Raw genomic sequence first — 24,165 nt, forward strand, 5'->3', positions numbered from 1 at the left:
TCCCAACTGATAGTATTAAAGGAGTGTGCTGCCACTGCCTGACCTCTATGTTTACTATAGTGGCTGGCATTTTCCTCTGATCCTCAGATAAACTTTATTCGGGTACACAATATTTGGGGAGAAACATATTACCACACAGACTCTACTTTGACAGATATGGGAAATGTTGACTTCAGATACTCATAGCTGCTGCCCCAGAAAGAAAGTGCCAGGCTCTCATAGGATGCTCTCACAGGAAGTATGAGGTTGTCATAGGCTCTCACAGGAAGTACCAGGCTCTCACAGAAAATGCCAGTCATGCTAAGCTAGGATTGGAAGTTAGAACCCTGTGCAGTCCCAAGAATGAATAGGCAGCCCTCCACCTCTGTTTTCCCAATTTACCTACAGTAAGCATACAGCCAGAAAAAGCTTAATTTGGAAAATACTAATTTTGTCACTATATTCATATCGCTGTATTTAACCATGAGAGATATGGCTATGTAGAAATGTAAAGGTCTGGGAAGTCACAAGGGAACAGACTGAGGCTCCATCTTCAAGGAAGTTGGTGGCTGTGGTTAGGATACAGCACACACAAAATCACCCTCCCTCCTTCCCTCCCTCCCTCCTTCTCTCCCTTCTTCCCTTCTTCTCTTTCTTTCCTCCCTCCCTTTTCTCCTTTCCCCCTCCCCTCTCTCCTTTTCTCCCTCTCTCTCTTCTTTCCTTCTTGACTTCCTTGAGACAAAGCCTCCCAGTTGTAGCTCAGTCTAGCCTATTATTTGTGTGCAGCCCAGGTGGACCTCAGTCCCGTGATCATCTTCTTCACCTCCACAGTGCTGTGGTTGCAGATGTGCACCACCATATCCAGCCAGGAGGCAGATTTTTAAGGGTTTCAGAAAGTTCGGTTTCTCCTCAGTCAGCTCTTTGCTACTGTAAATAACATGGAGTCCTCAAGACAGCCCCCCTTAGGCCTAACTGTAGCCTCCCCTGCTTCATTTAAAACAAAACAAAACAAAACAAGGCCTCCATTATCACTTGTGAAAATAAGCTTTGTGAGGCTCCTGCTTGTGAAAGCCTCTGTGGAATTGTCAGAGGTTAGTCATTAAGCCTTTCTTCACTTCTCCATCTCTTACACCCTACCCTCCCCCACACACAAAGTACAAAATACAGTTCTGCTTGGGAACATTGCCACAAGACTGCCACCCCCAACTCTGTCCTCCTCCCAGAATGTCTGCATTATTCTCCAAATATGGTGTTTAAAACAAGACCTTGGCTACCGTAGAAGTGGCTGAGCAAAGGACTCTGTCTGATAACCCTCTCTCCAGGTTGCTCACACACTGCTGGCTTAGAAGGGAACAGTGCTTTTCTATTGGTAGAACTTTTGCTGGATTCTCCAGGGAGCCTGCCAGTGGAGACTGCCTCAGTTTCCCTCTTTCATAAGGCCTCCTAAGACTGATTTTGGGGTATCTGCTTCCTGGGGCCCATGATGACTGCATTCACCTGGCTCTTTCCCACAGGCATCAAATTGCATGTCCAGAGAGGCCACTCTGTTAACTCAGAAGGGCCACAGGGGAAGCACCTTCCCGTGGGAGCTGACAGACACTGGAATTAAAAACAGACTGAGGGGCCGGGAAGGTAGCCCCATTGGTAGAGTGCTTTTCTAGCATGAGAGAAGGCCTAGGTTCAATTCTTAGCACAGCGTAAACTGGGCATGGTAGCACACCTGTAATCTCAGTATTCATAAGTAGATCAGGGGTTCAAAGCCATCTTAGACTACAGAGCAAATTTGAGGCCAGTCTGGACTACATGAGATCCCAGTCTCAACACAACAAAACAGATTGGTTTTCTGTGATAGAAGAGAGCAGCTGGTTCCCACTGGAGCTGCTGAATTCAGAGTGCAGGCACATGCACACAGTCTGCTTATTGTTACTTTAAAAAACAAATTTAAAACACATTTATGGAGTTAACAGACTGTGAGGGCTTTTTTTTTTTTTTTTTTTTTTTTTTTTTTTTTTTTTTTTTTTTTCCGAGACAGGGTTTCTCTGCGTAGCTTTGCGCCTTTCCTGGAGCTCACTCTGTAGCCCAGGCTGGCCTCGAACTCACAGAGATCCGCCTGCCTCTGCCTCCCGAGTGCTGGGATTAAAGGCGTGCGCCACCACGCCCGGCTCTGTGAGGGCTTTTTAATAAAATTAATTTGTAAAGGTTTTTAAACGTTAACAAATGATCGGTGAGAGTTTCATAATTGACTTAAGAACCTCATTAGGTGTGCTGCGTGGCTTTCACATTAACTTCTGCTTGGACTCCCAGCTGTGCCAAGGGACTGCAGTACACGTAGGAGGGGAATTCTTGGGGGCACCCAAATTTAAGTTCCCCCAAGAACCCATCCTTTTACCACCTCTAGATGGGCACAGAGCTAATCCTCAGCTTTCCTTCCAAACTTCCTAGTAACAATGTATTTTCTTATCCAGCCATCCCTCTGGGTATCCACCCATCTACCTGTCCATTTGTACTTTCACTGGGTACCCACTTTATGCACTTGCCTGAATAACAAACATTTCACTTCCTATTCTGCCTTTTTTTTTTTTTTCTTTTTCTTTTCCGAGATGAGAGCACAAACAGGAGCCCAGGAGTCAGCACCGATGCTGCCGAGTGGCTGGTAACTGTCAAGAAGAAAACTCTGTAAGACATCTGTGTGCTTCTCAGAGCTGTGGGCCGTGAAGCCCTTAACACTTGGCTGTAGTGCGTGCTGAACATCCTGCGTCACAGACTATCCCTGATGCCCCCACAGGCAGCAGACAGTTCAGCCTAGCTCAAAGGCAAGTCAAACGCCTCTGCCGTGCTTCACCTAGACAGGTCTCCAAAGCCACTGAGCCCACGAGCAAGAGCAGTGTCTAATTTTGAATAATGGAAGTAGGAGCCTCAGGCTTGGGGAGGGCAGAGTCTGTGGATGATGCTCCAGTGTCCTGTCCTTCAGCTAGCATGTTCTGCAAGGCAGTCTGCAGTTTCTTCCAGGGTTTGAGCAGCAGGATTGCCATCACCCTGCAGCAAGTAACCTCAACAATATGCCTCCACGCCCATGGCTTCCTCTGCTTTCACTTCCCCATGCTCTTGCTTAGGAAGTACTCATGGACCATGTATTACAATCATCATTGCTTTGAATTCCAGATTCTCATAGAATAATATAATTTGTATAATAACAAAATAACCAGATTGGCCAGGCCTGGGTCACATGTTTACCCACAGTGCACTCAGGGTTAGAGGCAACTATCACCCAGCCCCATGAGTCTTCCCAGAAGCACAGGCACTCGCTGTGCAGGGCAGTGTGAATGTTCTTCCTAGAGAGTTGTTATTATCTTGCTTTTGAAGATGGAGGTACAAAGAGATTAATCAGTTTCTCCCCAATCACAGAGTTCCAGAGAACTTTCCTTTGTGGCTAAACCACCATATTCCAAATAATACCAGAAGTGTAGGGCACCTGCTGCTGTATCCAGAAACATCATCATCTGAGCTTTTATTCTTGGGAGCTGAGGTTCCAAGAATCGTGTATATAAGTGGGCTTGAGTCTTTATACCCACACCACCTGCCTTGTGGACTCAATAAACTCCGTATGTCCTTCCCAGTGAACACAGCTCAGAGTCATTCTCCCCCACCCCCCATACACTTTTATTCTTTTTTCTCTCACTGGGCTCGAATCGAAACATTATTGTAGTAACTATTAGTTTCAAGGGAAGAGTGTAATTGCTTCTAGATCCACTCATGGTTTCAAGAGTGATTTAACCTTTAACTTTCTAAGTACAAAGGAAGGCTTGCTGCGCAGTGAATCTAACAAGACCATCATTTATCGCTGGCAGAGTTCATTAGTCAATTGTAACAGTTTAATTATTAGCATTTTAATGCATGAGCATTTAACCACACAGAACAACAAGCTTGGCACACAGAACGAGACTTCTTAAAGGGAGCGGAACCAGCCCACACAATTGCTTGTATTGTGAGGCGTCATTAAAATGAGATGATTAAGCTGCAAGGGAAAAGTGGGTCCAGGTATTTAGCCAACATACCTGCATTCTGCTTCCTGGTTTGGGCAGTGAACTTGTTTTGGTTTTCATTTTCAGGTTTTTAAAGCTTGAATTTTACTTTAAAATTTTTTTTAATTTTTTTTTTTCCTGCTACAAAGTCTGGGTCCATGTGCTATCAGGAGCACTGACCATGAGAAGCACATTTAATAAGAAAGAGGGGGAACCTGAAGCAGAAAGCCTATAAGAGGTCCTGAGAAGCCAGCTGGAAACAGCCCTCGAAGAGTCTGCCAGGGTATGCGGGAGGATTCGCCTACAATGCCCCACCCGGATCAGGTTGTCAGGGAAAAAAGACATCCCATGGGTACAGAGTGGTGCCCAGGAACAGCTTAAGCTGTTCCTCAAACGTGTGTGTGTGTGTGTGTGTGTGTGTGTGTGTGTGTGTGTGTGTGTGTGTGTTATGCACCTGTGAGTGTGAGTGCATACAAAAAATTACATGAATTAAATGGAACAAATGTAGAGGTCAGAGAAGAGTGTCTGGTGTCCTGCTCTATCATCCTCTACCTTATTCCCTTGAGACAGGGTCTCTCATTGAACCTAGAAATAGGTTGGGGACAATTGATCCTCCTGTCCCTACCTCCTCCTCCACATATGATGCTGGGGTTAACAGGCACTCAAGGCCATTCCCAGCTTTTTGCATAGGTCCTGGGGATTTGAACTCAAGCTTGCAAAGCAGGCCCTCTTACGCGTTTAGTCACCTCTCCAGGCCTTGTTTAAGCCATTATTGTGTGCAGGGGGGTTGGGAGCCCTGTTCTACCCCATGAGTTTGTAGCACCTCAGCTATATTGATCAGATAAGAACATAATTTGCCAGCGCTTAAAAAACACTCTTTATAATAGCTGAAAGGGAGAAAAAGAACAAAGCATCCATGGAGGGTGAAGAGATAACGCATACATAGAGCAAGAGTATTCAGTCTTCAGATGGGTTGGAATGCCAATACATGCTACAACATGGATGAACCTTAAAGACCTGCTAACTAAATACAAAAAGGTACAAAAAGACAATTGCTCCATGATTCATGAATGAGGTACCTAAAATAGTCACACTCATAGAAACAGAGAATATATTAGAAGTTATTAGGCTCTGAGAGAGAGGAAACATGGGGTAATCGAATGCCTTATTACATGTATAAAATTATAGGCATATAATTCATTATTTTATATCATGTGTCATTTGTTAATAAAAATTTCCTAATAAAAATTAGGAAAGGGGGGGCTAAACCTTGACATACTAACTTTTTGGAATCACTGTGCACATCAAATGAGATTGTAGATAGAAGTCTTTTTAAGCCTAAAATGGTATATGCACACACTTGTGGAGGCAGTAGTGTTCTTTAATTATTTGTTTTAATCTTATTGTTTTAATAAGAGGCTACAATATAAACAACTGAGAAGGTTAATTAATAATGTCAAACCTAAATGAGTATAATTAATGTAACTCAACAAAAGCCTTCACTTGACTCAAAACATTTTCCCTCTAGGGTAACCTTGGCCTGATTTTTCTAAAACAATTTCTCCTTTGACTTGGGTGGGAAGCAACGGGAAGTCTGGTATGTTACATTTGAAGCTAAATAGTTCAGTGATGTCCACACATTGCCCTTTGGGTTAAGGGTAGAAGCTGATGCTCCAGGCCTTACAATCCTCTCTCCGGTGAGGGCTCCTGAAATGAGTGAAACACCATCAGCCATAAGCACAAGAGCCAGCACTGATGACTCCAAACCCCAAACTTCCAGTGGAAATAACCGCAGGGTGACTGGGAAGGGATGGGTGAGAGGGGAGGTATAGATCTTCCCAAGGAAAGCAAAAACAAACATAGAACACCCAAAATAACACAATGAATATTTGTCTTAACTACAGAGGCGCCACAGGACCCCCACACACACAGTGAACTGGGTCCCCTCACCCCTTGTTCTGCTCTCTTCCAGCAGCCTGTTCTAGATCCTTTGATCTTTTCTCCGACCCTGGACCCATTGTGTATCAGGATCCTGTACAAGGAAAAAAATAGTGAGGAAGCCCCCAAAACGCTCTGCCTCTGAGATTTTGGAAGGCTAACTTTGAAGTAATTTTTCTTGTGCCATGTGTGTTTGTGCATGTGTGTGTGCGTGCGTGCGTGCGTGCGTGCGTGCGTGCGTGCGTGTGTGTGTGTGTGTGTGTGTGTGTGTGTGTGTGTGATCCAGAGGACAATGTTGGGTGTTATCCTCAGGCACTGTCTTGACTGGCTGGCCCTAGGGATCCACCTGTCTCCACCCTGCTGGTTCTGGGATTACATGCACCACCACATCCGGCTTTTTGAACATGGGTTCTCGAGCTCAAACTCGGTCCTTGTGCTTTCAAGGCAAGCACTTCACCAACTTCAGCTGGGTCCTCAGCCCCCTTCCTCTGGCTTTTTGGGTAGAGGTTCCGCACACACAGCTCTAAGTTAGAAGCTACGCATCTACAGAAGCTGCCAGGGCCTGGGGCAAAGCTTCTACGTGCACAGTGGTCCTGTGCTTTGTAGGAGGTCCTCGACTACTCTGCCTTCTGCTGTGACTCAGGAGAGGTACTGCACACCAACTGTTTATGGCAATTGCTAGACTATTCCAGGACACAGCAAGTATAGACCACGGGGGCGTCCGGGAAGTGGGGGTCCTTTCAGATGGAGCATCTGTAACCCCACAAGAAGGAAGGTGGGCGCATCCCATCTCTGCCAGTTCCATCAGACACACTGAGATGACTAGAGAGATTTCCAGACAAGGCTGCTGTCCCTCCATGGAAGGTGGGAAGGGAGCAAAGCCCCACAAGAAGCTACAGCAGATTTTGCATGTCATATAGCCTTACACACTTAGGAATGTGAGTCTCAGATCTACCATTGCCAAAGAGTGACACCAGCTGAGAGTTTGATGAGCATGAATTCCAACACCCTTGAAATAAGAATCAGCCTGAGTGGAACTCGGGTCCTCTGGATCTTAAAACCAGAGTTTCCCACACGAGTCCTCATGGAAAACTCTGGATAAAATGCAATGACCACCACCTTCAACCACCTCCAGGAAGAACTTGATTTGGTTTTTCTAATATTCCTCAAGAAAATGTGAGGCTCTTCCTGAATTGAGTACCTTTTAAAACCATCCTTTCCTGCAGAGTAGCCATTTACCACTGCAGCTGCTTTTGTTAAATTAAATAAAAATTTCGGTGCATTTCTTGGGCACAGCAGCCCCTGTGGCTTAGTGGCCACTGTACAGCACAGGACAGGTGTAGAGGTTTCCCATAGGGATGTTTGGAGTCTCGGGATCGTTTCCATCACCCGTCTGTCAGCTTTGTGTCCCTTTGACAGTTAGCGGCAGTGATCTCCAGCTTCTGTCTGGTGTCGGGCGCCTGTGTTCTGAGTCTCCATGTCCACAGATACACACTTTGCCTGTGTGATGAGCAGAAAGAGCCTCCAATGCCATGGATGCCAGTGGCACACACCCCAGAAGGAGGGGATCTGCTGCTGTGCCAGCCAGGAAAAGCCAGTCTGACAAGGGCCAGCTCTCCTGCACGTGGGGCCTGAGCTGACACCCACTCCGACAGGCCACAGGGCTCTAAAACGTCACCTTCTGGTACCACTACTCATGTGGGACTGAGAGATCTAATTTTTTTCTCTTCTTTTTTTTTTTTAAAAAAAAAAACTTAAATCATAACTTTGTTTCTTAAAAAGTAACTAACAACAGCTATAACAAATATGTGGCCCAGCTATGCCCCTTCTGGGTAGTTACTCAAGTAATGCTAACATATTACATAGATATTTGCACACCAATGCTTTTTACAACATTATTCACAATTTTTATTTTTTTTAATTTATTTAATTATTTAATTTTTCTTGTGATATATTCTGATCATGGTTTCACCCCCTCATCTCCTCCCAGATTCTCCCTAGCCCCCCGCCCCCATCCAGCTCCATGCCTTCTTTCTCTCTTTAGAAAAACAAATAGCCAGGCAGTGGTGGCACATGCCTTTAATCCCAGCACTCAGGAGGCAGAGGCCGGTGGATCTCTGTGAGTTTGAGGCCAACCTGGTCTCCAAAGTGAGTTCCAGGAAAGGTGCAAAGCTACTCAGAGAAACCCTGTCTCGAAAAACCAAAAAAAGAAAAAAAAGAAAAGAAAAGAAAGAAAAAGAAAAACAAACAGGCAAAAAGCCCAACAAATGAAAAATAAAAAAGAAAAGGCATGAAAAATACATACACACACAGAAACCCCCCAACACACACACACACACACACACACACACACACACACACACACACACGCACATACACCATAAAAACACAACATTTGAAACCATAATATATCAGCAATAGACAGTAAGTTTTTTTAAAAAAACAAAAAAAAACAAAAAAAAAAAACAGCCCAAATAAAACATTATGAGGAAAAAAAAAAAAAACTCCAAAAATACCATTGGATTCATTTTGTGTGGGTCATCTGCTTCTGGGCATGGGGCCTGTCTTTAAGTATGATAAGTATGATTTGTAGACTCAGTCAGACTCCATTGGAAAAAACTAAATTTTCCTTTGTGAGCAGCTGACACTTGGAGATAGGTTCTCGGCACTGGGACCACATCTAGCCTAGACCTGTGCAGGCTGTCACAGTCTCTGTGAGTTCACATGTGTGTCAGCCCTGTTGTGTCTAGAAGGCCTGGTTTCCTTGGTGTTCTCCATCCACATTGGCTCTTCCACATAGCTCCCTGAGCCCTGAAAGGAGAGATTTAATGAAGACACCCTTTTTAGGACTGAGTGTTTCAAGGTCTTTACTCAGCTGAGAGGTCTCCTAAAGCTTGTGGAAGGCAAGACCTGTTTGGCTGCAATGGCATCTTAGTACAGCCCCTGTGTCCTGGCTACTTTTGAGCAACAGAATTTTCTGGGCTGTGCTCCGAGGTGAATCAGTTGTAGAATGAGCCAATTGGAAGGAATTAGGTGTCACCTGCAGGGACTCTGTGTGAGTATTTGTACATGTATATACATGTGTAGAGAGGCTAGAGATCAACTGTCGATATCTTCCTTAACCCTTCTCCACCTTTTTTTTTTTTTTTACATTGGATCTTACACAGACCTGGGGCTTGCTGGTCCTGCTGGGCTGGCTGTCCAGGAAGCCTCAGGATCCACCTGTCTCTGCCACCCAAGGTAGTGACTGCAGTATGCGCTGACATGTCAGACTCATACATGGGTGCTGGGACTGCACTCAGGACCTTGTGTTTGAGCTATCTCCCGAGCGGCACCTACAGCTCCACCTCTCCCTATTTCTCATGTGTTGGTTCTCTGAGCAGCTAAGAAATGATGGTAAAGTGACTGGCTTTCCTGCTAATCCCGAGCAAGCCCACGGGCTACCCCATGGTGTTTGACTGAGTGATAGGATTTATCACATGGTTCCAAGGTCCATTTCTTCTTGAAGATCAGGTTTATGACACTGGGTAGTAAATGGAGGTTAATATTTTTCATTACTGTTATTTGCAAAGACAAACACCCATGTTGCCCTGCTTCTAAAATCCCAGAAGTCCTCACTGGCTTGGATGAATGGAGAAGCAATCAAGGCCAGCCTTTCCTCCATAACTGACTCCCAGTTATATTCATCCCACCATGCAAAGGCAGGCAGGCAAGCCCATCAGGAATGTCAGCCCTTCCAACCAAATCATGAAGGTGCTGAATAGCCTTCTTTAGCCTAACAGACTTAAAGAAACAGGAGGAAATGGTTGGCTTTTCTCATATTTGAATTCTAAATGCAAATAGGACCATCCATCTGGAAGACAGAGGGAGAAAATGGCCCAGACTCCCACCATCTTCCTGTAACATGTGAAAACGAGACCATGAGTGTGTAAGTGAACATAGACTTAAATTTCCCTCTGAATTCTAATTTATATTCCTACAGATTATGGCAGTTCTCAGATCTCATCAAAGAAGTATCTTTGTACAGTGGACAGCAGTTGACGCAGAAACTCATAACTGGTCAAAATGCAGAGAATAAGAGACTGTGGAGACAGGATACCTATATCATACCCCTTACACAATGCTCAGAGACATCACAGAAGAGAGAGCAGAAAGTTGAGAAGGTCCAGAGGGCAGGGAGACACTGTCTTCTGCACTACTGCATTCATGAATTTACAGAAGTTATGGTTGCCTGCACAAGACTTACCCAAGATCCAACCAGGCAACGTTTCATGGAGAGACCGGCCAACCCCACCCCTACCTAAGGAGCTACTAACAGTTAATAGTTGTTAGGGAGGAAGAACCAATTTGCTTTAGGGTTGTGTATGGTGTACCCCAATATATTGTGTACTCTAATAAACTTATCTGGGGATCAGAGGGCAGAGCCAGCCACTAGATTAGACATAGAGGCCAGGCAGTGGTGGCACACACCCTTAATCCTATCACTTGGGAGGCAGAGATCCTTCTGGATCTCTGTGAGTTCAAGGCCACACTGGGAACAGAGTCAGGCAGTGGTGGCACATGCCTTTAATCCCAGCACTTGAGATCTCATGCCTTTGCTTGGGAAGCACACAGGCCATTAATCCCAGGAGGTGGCATGACTGGGTGAAGAATGGTATATACGGCATGAGGAGACAGGAACTAAGCAGTAGTTCAGCTGAGACCCTCGGGGGTGAAGACTCAGAGGCTTTCAATCTGAGGATTTGTGGAAACAGGATCGGCTGAGGACTGGCAAGGTGGGGTTGGCTGTGGCTTGTTCTGTTTCTCTGATCTTTCAGCGTTCACCCCAATACCTGGCTCCAGGTTTTCTATTAATAAGACTCTCTAAGACTCCTGTTGCAATTGTGGTCCCTCCTGAATTGCTCTCACTCCAGTGGACGGCCCCACACCCACATGGATATGTGCAGCATTAATTGGACTCAGTGGGATATACATATGACATGAAATTGAGAGGGAGATCCAGGAGAGGTTGGAAGGGGTGAATATGATTGAAATTCATTACATGCCTATATGGAATTCTCAAAAAATGAATATTTTAGAAAATATTTTAATTATTTTTCAGTTATGTACATGTTGGGGTTGGGGGCTGTACTGATGCCCAAGGAGGCCAAAAGTATTGGATTCCTTGGAGATGGAGTTACAGATGGTTGTGAGTTGCTAGATATGGGTGTTGGAAACTGAACTCAGTTAAAACATTTATTCTTTGGCACTGGAAAGATGCTCAGTGGTTAAGAGCACGTACTGCTCTTACAAAAGACCCGTGTTCATAAAAATGTCCCCTGCTTCATAGGAAGTGTTCATGTTCTGATTGTGCCTTATGGAGGCTTGTCTGGACCACACTCTGTATCTCAAAGGAAATATGCTATGTCTCGTTTTGAGGCTTAGTAGGCCAGCCCACAGCATTCTATTTAACTCATAACACAACCAAGCCATGTAACTAACTGGACCATAGCACCAAGTGCTAGCTCTGCATGTAGCTGGTTTGGCATACACTGGAATGTCCTCCTGCAAAGACAGCTCTCATGGAAGGTATCACTATGCTCTCAGTGGGCCAGATTATGATGAAAAGGGATGTCTATTGGGGTGTTTGAATCCCAAGACACCCACATTCAGAGGGGAGTTTAAGCTATGACCACTTTAACTTCCTATAACTGGCTGTCTACAGATGGGATCACTGATGGTTGGAGAGGATTTTCAATAATGCTTCCTCTTTTTTATTACACTCTATTGGTTTATCTGGGGCAAGGTATACAGGCCATGGTATGCATGTAGAGGGAAGAGGACAAATGTGAGAACTCATTCCCTCCTTCTTCCTTGATGGTCCTGGCAATTGAACTTAGGTCATCAGTCTTGGGCAGGTGCCTTTTTCACTGAGCCATCTCACTGGCTCCCAGCAGTGCTCTCAATATCTGCTGATACGTTCAATACGTTCTCTATCAGGATAACATCCTGTACCATGAAAGGCCAGCTTTGATGTATGTGTGTATGTAGGACACACACATACGTGTTAGTGTGGGGAGTAGATAAGACAATTTAGATAGTAGACTTCCTGGATAAATCACACTGGCCATCACTTTTCAGCAGGGATGTTCTTTTATTCTGTTTTCCTTTATTTTGGATTTCATCTTAAGGTTTCTCTTCTTTATGGCATCTTCCCAGAACCTGTGCAGCATCCCAAAGCCTGAACTAACATCCTCAGCGGTGTCTCCTGCTCCCGGCAGCATTTGTCACAACTGCAATCTGTCCCGTAAGGACCATGACAATAGGGATGATTTCTGCAGAGTTCAACCCACTGTCTTCAAATATTCCAGCACATTTGAAAGTCTCAATAAATCAAACTGATTTTTCAGAAGGAAATTGTTAACTATTTCTTTGAAAAAATGAAAATAATTGTGTTTATATACGTGTCTTTTTCTAGGATTGTGTGTGACTTGTGTTTTCCTTCTTAATATCTATTCTCAGATCTCAGAAGTTGTGTTTTGTTTTGTTTTGTTTTGCTTTGCTTTGCTTTGGTGATGTTGGGAATGGACCAGGACCTCATTCATGCTAGGCAAGCATTCTCCACTCCAAGCCACACCTCTAACCCTACTATCTTTGGTCTGAAGGCTTCCTCTGGTAAATCTGAATGAATCTCACAAGCATAAAAAAAGCCAAGAACACAGCTGTGAGTTTTTATACCATTGGAATAAGGAGCCTGTGTAACTCCAGAGATAGCTCCGAAAACTCTGGACTAAAAATACAGAATCACCCCTTTAAGGCATGCAAGTCCAGATGTCTGCACACACCCGATTAGCAGCTGTTATTTTCATTGGCTCAGGAATCTCCACAGCTGCCCACTGAGGAGCTTCACTCCTTGCTTGTGACACAGAGCAGAAACCTCCCCCTTGGGAGGATAACCCCTAGTTGGGAAGGCCAAGAGAATAAGGAACTGGAACCCAGGTCCTTCCAGCTTTGTAAGCCCACGCCTCTTTCCATACATGTGTAGTCCTACATTGTCCTAGCCAGACCCTGACCACCAAACGTTGCTATAAACTCCTACAGCACAGTGCAGAGGGTCTCCTTCAAGATAAATCCACTCTGGGTGGAATGCACCAATGTTATTGAAAAATAGTACTAAAATCAAAGCATTTTGTACCACTTTATTTGTTAGTTTTATGGTCCTCCAGGATTTTTGTGGGATTTGTTTTTCATTTCACGTCTGTAAGCTTGCCAATGCTTTAAAGCAGTATTTCAATCAGGGGGAAAAAATCTTCCCAGCAAAACTCCACAATGGTTTCCATCCTTCTTTCATAGGTTTTGGGAAGTCCTCCCTGGTGCAAACCCCCCTAATTCCCAATGCCCTTTAAGTGTAAATTGAATACTCAAACTACTGTTTAAACATCCCCTAGTGTTCAAAAGAAATTCAGTTTTCCATTGCAAAGTTCGGAAATGATTATAAGTCCAGCAACCCTACCTGACAAGTCACAGATCACCTGGGGGAAAAAAAAGGAAAAACTCAGCTATGCAGTCCCAGGGACATCTCTGTCCCCCAAAAGATGATGAGCAGTGACTATGAGGGGTGTCCTCGGACTCCTGAAACCAGAACTAACTTTTGACCTCCTTCATCCACTGAGCAGACTCCTATGATCTCCACTGGCCATGGCCTCAGGTCTGACACATTGTTGAGAAGTTAATGATCTAGGTCAGGTTCAGGGCAGCAAGATTTTAAACAGTGATTGAATTCCCCAGGTGTCCATCTGTCCTGTAGCTGCAGCCAAAACCCCAGGGATATCCAGAGGTTCCCTGGCCCCAGTGGGATGAGAAAGACTTCTCCACACACAATCTTTAACCAGAACAGCTCTGCCATAGTCTCTTCCCCCACACTTGGATCCCCCCACGCACCAGTTTCATTCTAAAGAAAGGAAATGTGAAATGTTTAGGGTTAAAAGCACCTGCTTTGGAAACCGAGATAGAAAAGGTTTTGTGTTCATGAGATCTTAACAGAAGTGTTTTCAACCTGCAGTGCCCAGAAGGACCCTCCTAGGATAACGTAGGAAATTGAGACCAGAGCCAGTGACAACTATGCACAGGGTCATAAGAGAGCAACTATTAGTATCTGTTGCCTCCCAGCAAGAACACTTGGCAATAGGATTTTTGTAAGAAAAACGCACTCCCAAAATACATTTCTTCACTTATTCCTACTTCATTTTAAAGCATAGCAAATTAGAGGAGCTACCACACCCCAAGAGCTGATATTACCATTAAATGTTTAAATTCATTTTGAGCTTCCTACCATACAGGTACAAAGAGAACTCACTATGCCCCAGAGTTCTCATCCATCCATTAGGAAACATCAATGCTTTTAAGTAGGATTATTTCAAGAAGAAATGTCCTAATGTAACCTCATAGGGAAAAACAACACAGAATCTCATTTTGAAAGACAGATGCCAAGTCCAAAGACATGAGCTTCCCATCTAAGCTGACTCATTTGGTCAGTTTGCATGGTAACACACACACTCACTTCATGGCTGCTACAACTGGCATTAAACATGAAACCATTGATTTTGTAAAATGAGAGGCTGAAAACTGCATTTCTTTTCTTTCCTCCATTTTCAGGGTTGCCTCTGTAGCAGTAAAATTTGTGATATCTATACCTAGTAATTGCAATAAAAATAATAATAATATCTCTCACACACACAGAGTGTGTGTAGAGAACAGAGCAGAGGAAGAAAGAATAAAAACTTGTAATTTGGGTGACTCCATTGTTCCATGTGCTATCTCGTGGCATCAACTCACACTGTAAAATTCATATCCACTGTAGATTGTCCCCTCCTTTATACTCAATTAATCCCACTACAGCTATTTTTTTTTTATTTTGGTGACAATGTTAAGGGGAAGTAGAGACTTCATTGGTGCACAAGCTAGCCCTAGAGACAAGACTTACACCAACACTGAAGCCATCTGTTGTAAGCCAGACATGCCAAGGCTTTCTTGCTCACTGAGCAGTCTCCTCCAAGCCCCCATCTTCAAGGATCTCAGCCTCATTCTACTGCAGTGGTTGTCAACCTCCCTAATACTGCAACCCTTTAATACAGTTCTTCATTTTGTGGTGACCCCAAACATAAAAATTTAGTTACGACTTCATAATTATAATTTTGCTACTGTTATGAATCTTTATGTAAATATCTATGTTTTTATTTAAAAATATTTTTATTCATTTTACATACCAACCACAGATCCCTCTCTCATCCCTCCTCCCAGCCCCACTCCGACTCACCCTCCAATCCCCTCCTCCGAAAGGGTAAGGCCTCCCATGGGGAGTCAGCAAAGCCTGGTACATTCAATTGAGGGACAAGATCCTCTCCTCTGCATCAATGCTGAGCAAGGCATCCCACCACAGGTAATGGGCTCCAGAAAGTCAGCTCATGCACCAGGGATAGATCCTGATCCCACTGCCAGGGGTCCCTCAAACAGACCCAGCTGTACAACTGTGTCCCGTATGCAGAGGGTCTAGTCTGGTCCCATGCAGGTTCCACAGCTGTTGGTCTAAAGTTCATGAATTCCTATGAGTTTGGTTCAGTTGTCTCTGCAGATTTCCTCATCATGATCTTGATGCCCCTTACTCATACAATCCCTCTTCCCTCTCTTCGACTGGACTCCTGGAGCTCAGCCTGGTGCTTGGTTGTGGATCTCTGCATCGGCTTCCATCAGTTACTGGATGAAGGCTCTATGATGACAGTTAGGATATTCACCAATCTGATTACCAGGGTAGCCAGTTCAGGCACCTCACCACTATTGCTAGTAGTTTAAGCTGGGGTCGTCCTTGTGGATTCCTGGGAATTTCCCTAGCATCCCTTACCCTATAATGTCTTCCTCTATTAAGATACCTTTCTTTGCTCTCCCACTCCATTCCTCCCCCAGCTCAACCATCATATCTATGTTTTCTGATGGTCTTAGGTGACCCTTTGAAAGGGTCATTCGACCTCCCCCAAAGGTGTCTCAGTCCACAGGTTGAGAACTGCTATTCTAGAAGAAGCTAGCACTCAGCCAATAAGAGAAGAGTGTGGTGATATTGTGTTCCCCAAAATATTGGGCACCCTAATAAACTTACCTGGGGTCAGAGAACAGAACAGCCACCAGATATAGAGGCCAGAAAATGGTGGCACACACACCTTTAATCCTAGCATTCCAGAGGCAGAAATCCATCTGGATCTCTGTGAGTTCAAGGCCACATTGGAAACAGCCAGGCACGGTGACTCACGCCTTTAATCCCAGGAAGTGATGGTAGAAAGGTATTTAAGGCATGAGGACGAGGAACTAGGCTTTGGAGCAGCACAGTTCAGCTGAGATTCATTCTGGATGAGGACACAGAAGCTTCCAGTCTGAAGAAACAGCATCAGCTGAGGAATTAGCAAGGTGAGGTGGCTGTGGCTTGTTCTGTTTCTCTGATCTTCCAGCATTCACCCCAATACCTGGCTCCATGTTTGCTTTTTATTAATAAGACCTTTTAAGATTCGTGCTACAGAAGAGCAACAGTGAGAATCATACACTGTCACATGCTGCAGAGGCGTCAAAGCAGGGAAGAGATGGAAGGCTACTGAGAAGGGGCAGAGCAGACTTCTTAGAGGCCTAGCGAGCTCCAGCTGGTCAGGGATGGTCACTTGGAGAAGGGGACAGGTAAGCTGAGATCCAGAGGTCTGGCCTGCCTGCTGACTACTTTCTCTGGCAGCCCTGTGAGATTTGCAGAATCTTCCATTGCTCATACTCACACGCTGTGGCTCAGCAAGGTAACACGATCTTTGGAACACGGTAACGCCAGGCCCAAAGTCACCTGGCTTGATTTGTCCCATCATTAACTTCTTGGCTAGCTTCTTGGGTTTTCGTGTGTGTGTGTGTGTGTGTGTGTGTGTGTGTGTGTGTGTGTGTGCAGTCCAGAGGTCAACACCATGTCATTCCTCTTGCACCACCCGTATTGTACAGGTTCTCTCACCATCATGGGGCTCACTGAGCAGTCTGGACTAGCTAGGCTGCAGGTCCCAGATATCACCTGCCTCTACCTCCCCAGTGCTAGTATTACATGTGAGTGCCACAACCCAGCTTTTTACGTGGTACTAGGGATCAAACTTCCTGACTGTGCCATTTCCTCAGTCTCTATTTATACATTTTTTTTCTTCATGCTCAGCCTCATTTTAAAAGGATTTCAAACCCCAAGCTTCCTATATTACCAGAGTCTCCTTTAAATACAGCACCCCACCCCTCCAATTAGGCTAGTGGTGCAGAAATCCAAGGAAGATGTCTTTCCAGAGTACAAGTTCTCACATACAAGGGTGCCTGGCCCTGCTTCTTCTGACCTTCTGGATGCTTAGGATAATCTGTTCCTCTGCTGGAAGCTAGGGGTTTCCATGGAGTAGAAGCTTCTCCACATCATATGACTATCATCAATTTTCCAGTGGTCTTACATGCCTCAGGAAGCTCAAGTTTCTCTCTCCCTCTCCCTGTCCCAGTCCCTGTCCCCCCCCTCTGTCTCTCTCTCTGTCTGTCTCTCTGTCCATGTTCCCCCTCTGTCTCTGTCTCTCTCTGTCTCTGTATCTCTGTCTCCCTCTGTCTCTGTCTGTCTGTCTGTCTGTCTCTCTCTCTGTCTCTCTCTCTCTCACACACACACACACACACACACACACACACACACACACACACACACACACAACCACCTACCTCCTTGGTGAAGCATCCAATGTCCCCTAAGGAATCAAATAAAGAATGTGTGCTCTGTGACTGCATCTGTCTCCCTGTAAGCAGGATGGTGTCACCAAGCAGTGTGCACCCTCTCCCCACCACTGATGAAGCTGCACCTTGGAGATGGCAGTTCAGAGTAGACGTGAATGTTCCTTCTGGCGGTGGGCCAAGGTTGTGGGTTGATGAAACCCATTGCAACAACCTAGTGAGATGCAAGTAAATAGGCCACTTCCCAAACTGCTTGAATCTGCCAAAATCTGGTATGTTACATCAGGGCCACCCAGGACCTGCCCTTTTCCTAGCCAGATGTGAAACTGAGGATCAACCTTTCCTGAGCCATTTGTCATATGACAAAAAGAGGCTGTTGTTCTGGGAGCCCTTATGAGCTCAGTTTAGCTGCTTAGCCTTACCAAAGGCCAGGATCTCTTCCCAACCTTTCCTGCATTAACCTATTCATGCTTCCAGGATCTCTGCAAGGTAAGTGTCACCATCATCAACATTTTATAGCTGAGAAACTGAAGGCACAAAGAGCTGGCATCACTAAACCAAGACAATCCGGCTAGACAAGGGGAGGAAAAACTGTCCCGGGAATTAGATGTCACACAAAGTAAGGGCAAAAGTCAGTACTTGCTCTCTCCAGCCATCATTATGGGCCAATGAGAGAAAGTAGAAGGGATTGAGCTGGCATGGAGAAAGGTAGCTCTATGTCCACTTGTGTCTTCATTCACACAAAAGGCACACATAGCAAAGACAGTGAGGGGAAACAGATCAGATGTCCAGTTATGGGCCTGAATTAGCAACCACTAGTACCATGTTGGCACTCTGGCTCCAATCACCCTGTAGTTAGCAGGGCAGCAGGGTTATTCCCAGACCCTTGAGGGAATCCAGCCTGATCTACCAGTGATCTTCCAGGCAATGGGGCTGATGGAGTCTTCACCTCTGTGTTGATAACATCACTGAGAAGAAAGATGCACCTCAGATGGCCATCTTCTTTTTGGGGGTTTGGTGTATAGCACTGAATTCCCTACGAGTTCTGAATGAGGCAAAAGTTTGTCTTCATTCAGACAGGCAATGTCAATAAATCATATCCTGGAGGTGAACATTGATTACCTCTGCAATGACACATTTGTCTCTTGTTAGTTCTGAGAGAAAAGGAATGAAAAGCAGAAACAAACACATGCTCCCTCCTCATGCTCCAGCCTTGTCCCGAATTAACAGGAGCCTAGAGAGAGCCTCAGGGAACTTGGTGGGCAAGTCATAATCAGACTCCTGAATGCTCATGCTCTGAAAGGACCGTCAACGACCTTGCTTGGCACTGTCCAATAGAACTAGAATGTGAGCCACATATTTTATTTAAAATATGTTACTTTAAATTTTCTAATAACAATAGTGGAGGAGGACAGGGAAATGAAGAAAGGGAAGATTTTATTATACTATTTTATTTAGCCAAATATAGCTAAATATTATTATTGAGTAGGAAATGACTAGGATACTTTATTTTCTGTTATATTGTGTATTTCTCACTCATAGATAGTCTAAATTAGAATTTAATGAGCTACCTTTACTTGGTACCTTCTGTGTGGAATGGCCACCTTCTAAGACAGTGGAAGTGGGACCCCACACTCCCCTTGATGGGTTGCCACACGCTGTTTTAAATATACACGGAGAGTCATCTGCTGTGGATATTGTTCTATATAAATAAAACACTGATGGCCAGTGACCAGGCAGGAAGTAGGTGGGACAAGGAGAGAGGAGAATTCTGGGAAGCGGAAGGCTGAGGGGAGAGACACTGCAGCCACCGCCAGGACAAACAGCATGTGAAGACGCTGGTAAGCCACCAGCCATGTGACAAGGTATAGATTTATAGAAATGGGTTAATTTAAGATAAAAGAACAGTTAGCAAGAAGCCTGCCACGGCCATACAGTTTATAAGTGATATAAGCATCTGAGTGATTATTTTATAAGTGGATTGTGGGACTGCGGGGCTTGGGGAACCTGGAGAGAAGCCCTCCAACAACAGTCATCTATCTCCCTTCCATGCAGGGTGGTCAGGCCTGGTAGGAAGAGTCTCCAGCCATGTATACTTGTTTACTTATTTATTGTGCATGTGTGTGATAAATGTCCATGTGTGCACATGGTGTACTCACCCAGCCTGCATGTGTGGAGGCCAGAAGTTGCTATGTGTCTTCCTCAATTGCTCTCTACCCTATCTTTTTAAACAGAGTATCTCATTGAATCTGGAGCTCAGTATTTCAGCTAAACTCTGGCAAGCAAGCCCCAGGGATCCATTTGTCTCCCCACCACCACACTGGAGTTACAGGTGCATTGCCATACCAGATTTTTAATGTGAGTGCTGGGGAATCTAAACTCAGGTCCTCATGCATGTGTCAACAGACTTTACCCCCTCAGTAATTTTCCCAGCACTATCCCTAGACCCTTCTGGAGACTTATTTCAATCAAACACCAAGTATCAACTCCATCCCTAGTGAGTCATGAGATCCAGGACCCACATCTTCAAATGGTGTCACTGTTAGAAAGAAACGCATCTCTCCTTCCTTAATGGGTCACTATTCTCAAGCTAAGTTCAGCATAACCCAGAATTCGACGCTCCAGACCCTGCATGGTCCCATGTCACAGCAGCTCATCTGAGTTTCTTTTTTATAGATATGAAAACAGTGGTCCTGTGAATACAACAAACTTTCCCAGGAACATAGGGCTGTCCAGCCAATAGCCCACTTTCAACCCATGTCCTTAACTACTCCAGAGGCCAAAGCCCTGGGAACTTCTTCCTGCTGCTGTCCCAAGGCCATGCAGAGCCCCACAGGACAGCATTGTCTCTGCTAGACAGAGGCAGTCTCCAGTACCATAGCGTTCTGCGTGGATATCATTCATTACTGACTGCACTCTTACACTCATTGTTTGACCTATTGCTTGAATTCAAGGCTGCTAGTACTGACCTGCTTGGCACCCTCACTAATGGGAGTTTGGAAGATCTTTGGAAACTGGCAGCTAAGCAAACAGGCACTGAAAGTCCTAAGATATCATCAAACAGCTCAAAGGCTCGAGATTTGCAATTAAAGAAAGCACAAGGTTCAAAGAATTAGGTAAAGTATGCACTTTGTGTGAGTGTGCCACAGAATATCAGTGGCTGCCAATGTAACCGAAGTGTACACAAGCCAGAAAACCCTGAGAGACCTTCACTCTATTGCTATTATCTATTAATAAAATCCTGTGTTGGTCATCTTTCCATCACTATAATAAATACCTGAGCTAATTAGCTTATAAAGTGGAATGGTTCACTTGGGTTCATGGTGTTGAAGGTTTCAGTCCATCGCTGGATGGATCTGTGACTTCAAAGCTTCCAGTGTGGAGTAGATAGCTCATTGAGACTATCTGAGATAGCTTCTGAGCTCATAGCAGAGCAGGACCTCTCACACCATAGTCTGGAAGTGAGAGAGAGACAGGAAGAGACTGGGCTCCTACCACACACTTAGAGGGTGTGCCCCAACAACCACAGTGACCTCCCAGAAGGCCTACCTTTTGATTCCCACCACCTCACAATAGTACCAAGCTAGGATCAAGCATTTACCATGTGTCTTGGGGAACCTCCCAGACCCAAACTGTAACATCCTCCTAACCCATCTGCCTTTCCACTAGCTCAGCGGTTCTCAACCTTCCTAAAGCTGTGACCTTTTAATACATGTTGTGGTGACCCTGGCCATTAAAACTATTTTCATTGCTACTTCGTAACTGTAATTTTTCTACTATTGTGGATTATAAATGAAAATATCTGTGTTTTCTAGTGGTTTTAGATGACCCTTGTGTAAAGGCCATTTGTCCATAACTGCTGCTAGCATCTTGGTCTGTGTGGAGTTTATATGATCAGATTAGAGATGAACTATAGTCTCCACTTAAAAGAGAATTCCTTTGTCATGAATAACAGTGGAAATTGCTAGAGGCTCTTGTTTGTGGTAAATCATTTTGTCTTTTAAATGACTATCATATTCTTCAGCTTTCCAGGACACTGTGAATCACTGTACTTTTCAGGGAGGTGAGCCATGGACAGTAATAGGGTGTGTGGGAGAAAGATGACTTAGAAGCCAATGAAAGGAGGGGCCCCATCTTAGAGTCATGCCCATGCCGTCTGAACTGATACCTTCCTGCCAAGCTGCCTCCATAGATGCAAAATGCCTAGGTTGATCTTCCAATTTGAAAATTATATTCAGGATAGCTAGACTTAAGAGAGACTATCTGACATTCATAATTGTCACTTGAGGGGCTACAAGAAATCTCAATGAATCAGACACACACACTTGAACAACTGCTCTTAAGGACAGCCTGCTCTGTATCAGTTGATAAAGGTAAACACATGAAGATGCCAGGAACAAAGACAGCAATCGGCCGTTCCCAAAGGGACTGACTGTAAAGTCTTGACAGCATGGGCCAAGAGGACAGCTCAGGGGTAAAGCATAGACCTTGCCAGCACGAGGACCTGGGCTCAACCCCACAGAACCCATGTAAAAATGCTAGGCATGGTAATGTGCATTTGTAATCTCAGTGTTGAGAAGACACAGACAAGGAGATCTTTGGAGCTCATTGGCCAGCCAGACTAGCCTGCTGGGCATGCTCCAGGCCAGTGAGAGACTGTCTCAAATAGAAAGGTAGACAGCACCTGAGAAAGAACACACAAGGATGATCTCTGGCCTTCATATGTACACACACAAACACCCCCCCCACACACACACACATACACCCTTGTACACACCACCTGCACACCCCTGCACACCTCTGTACACATTACCTGCACACACCTGCACACATTACCTATGCACATTACCTGCACACACCACCTGCACACACCTGTACACATTACCTGCACACACCACCTGAACATATCTGCACACCCCTGCACACACCACCTGCACACATCTGCACACACCTGCACACATTACCTGCACACACCTGCACACACATACAAAGTCTTGGGAACAACCACCTGATATGCAGTCTGTAATTTGGGGTTTTCAATTGTTCTGATAGGGGCATTTCTGTGACTACAGTCATTGGGAGATTTAAAGAGGGCTCGTGGTTCCCCAGGCCTGTTCCAGGTACCACAGTGTAGTTCCTTCTTGAACAGCCCACACCACTATCGACCCTGGCTCCCCTCATTTACCAAATACTCTGTCCATGTGGGGTTGGGCACAGGAACAGGACCTCAAGAAGGAGAGTTCAGGCAACCAGTCAGGGCACACAACCAGTCCATGTCGCCTGTGTCCTCAAGCCTAAGTCTCTGAACAGCTTGCATGAATGTTGATATAAACTTGCCAGATGACTGGAGGCATGACACCTTCTGAAGATCCCCACTTGTTGTCAGTCACCCTCATATTCATTGGAGTGAACTTGATCCCAGAAAACGTTAGTACATCCTACATCCTAAGAATACCAGGAGTGTGGCTGTCACTTCTATCTTAACACAAGGGGATTATGGCACAAAAGGATTCAGTATCATAACCTGTGCCCCCGCATCCCCCAACTGGAAGTGGAGGGCCAAGACTCAAAGGGAGGCCGACCGGCCTGCTGTTTTCCAACCACCTGTGTGAGATGACATTCATATTTTCATTCTGTGTCCCCAGACACAGCAGGAACCCCAAGTACATGGGAAAGGAAAGGCCATTGGCAACAGGCCCCTGCAGTCACTCCTGGGGCTTAGCTCTCTTGCTCCCTCTGAACTGGTAAAACCCTTTGGCACGAACCCTGTGCACTAAGAACTGAGCGACAGACTCACAAACTCAACCCAATGAGGCATTGAAATTGACTTCTGCTGAGTGATGCCCTGCTGGCGTGACTGAGCTCAGCACTAAAAGGGTGTGGGGACATCACAGACCCTGTCTGTCCCAAACAGCTTGGAAGCTGGACAGTCCACGCTGGGCCACAGTACATCATGGAGATCAAACGTATTGGAGACGTGCAAAGACTGTGAGATCACTGTGAGGTGAGGTCATTGTCACTTCAGGAGACAGCCCCCTCCAGGGCACCCTGAGTGTCCCTGTCATGTCTGAGCGTTCTGTGGGGGCTCCCTCCCAGATGATGGGTTCTTAGGAGGCCTGAGATGGGAATGCTTGTCATGGCCACATCTGTACAGCAGCCCTGGGCTGAGGGATCCCACAACTGCCTCTGAGCTTTCATTTATTCAGGGATTTTAGGAGAGGGACTGGAAAGATGGCTCAGGGCAAAGTGCTTGTTGGACAAGTATGAGGACCTGAGTGTAATCCCCAGCACCTATGCTGAAAACCTGGGCACAGTTTCACACATTTCAAACCCCAATTCCAGGGAGGTAGAGACAGATGTATCAGTCCCTGAACCAGCCAGATTAATCAGTGTGCAAACCCCAGATCTAGTGAGAGACCCTGTCTGGATAAGATAAGGCTCTTGAGGAACAACACTGTAGGTTGACCTCTGGCTATACACACTCACT

Source organism: Peromyscus leucopus, chromosome 1, assembly GCF_004664715.2.
Source record: "Peromyscus leucopus breed LL Stock chromosome 1, UCI_PerLeu_2.1, whole genome shotgun sequence".
In the NCBI taxonomy this organism is placed as follows: domain Eukaryota; kingdom Metazoa; phylum Chordata; class Mammalia; order Rodentia; family Cricetidae; genus Peromyscus; species Peromyscus leucopus.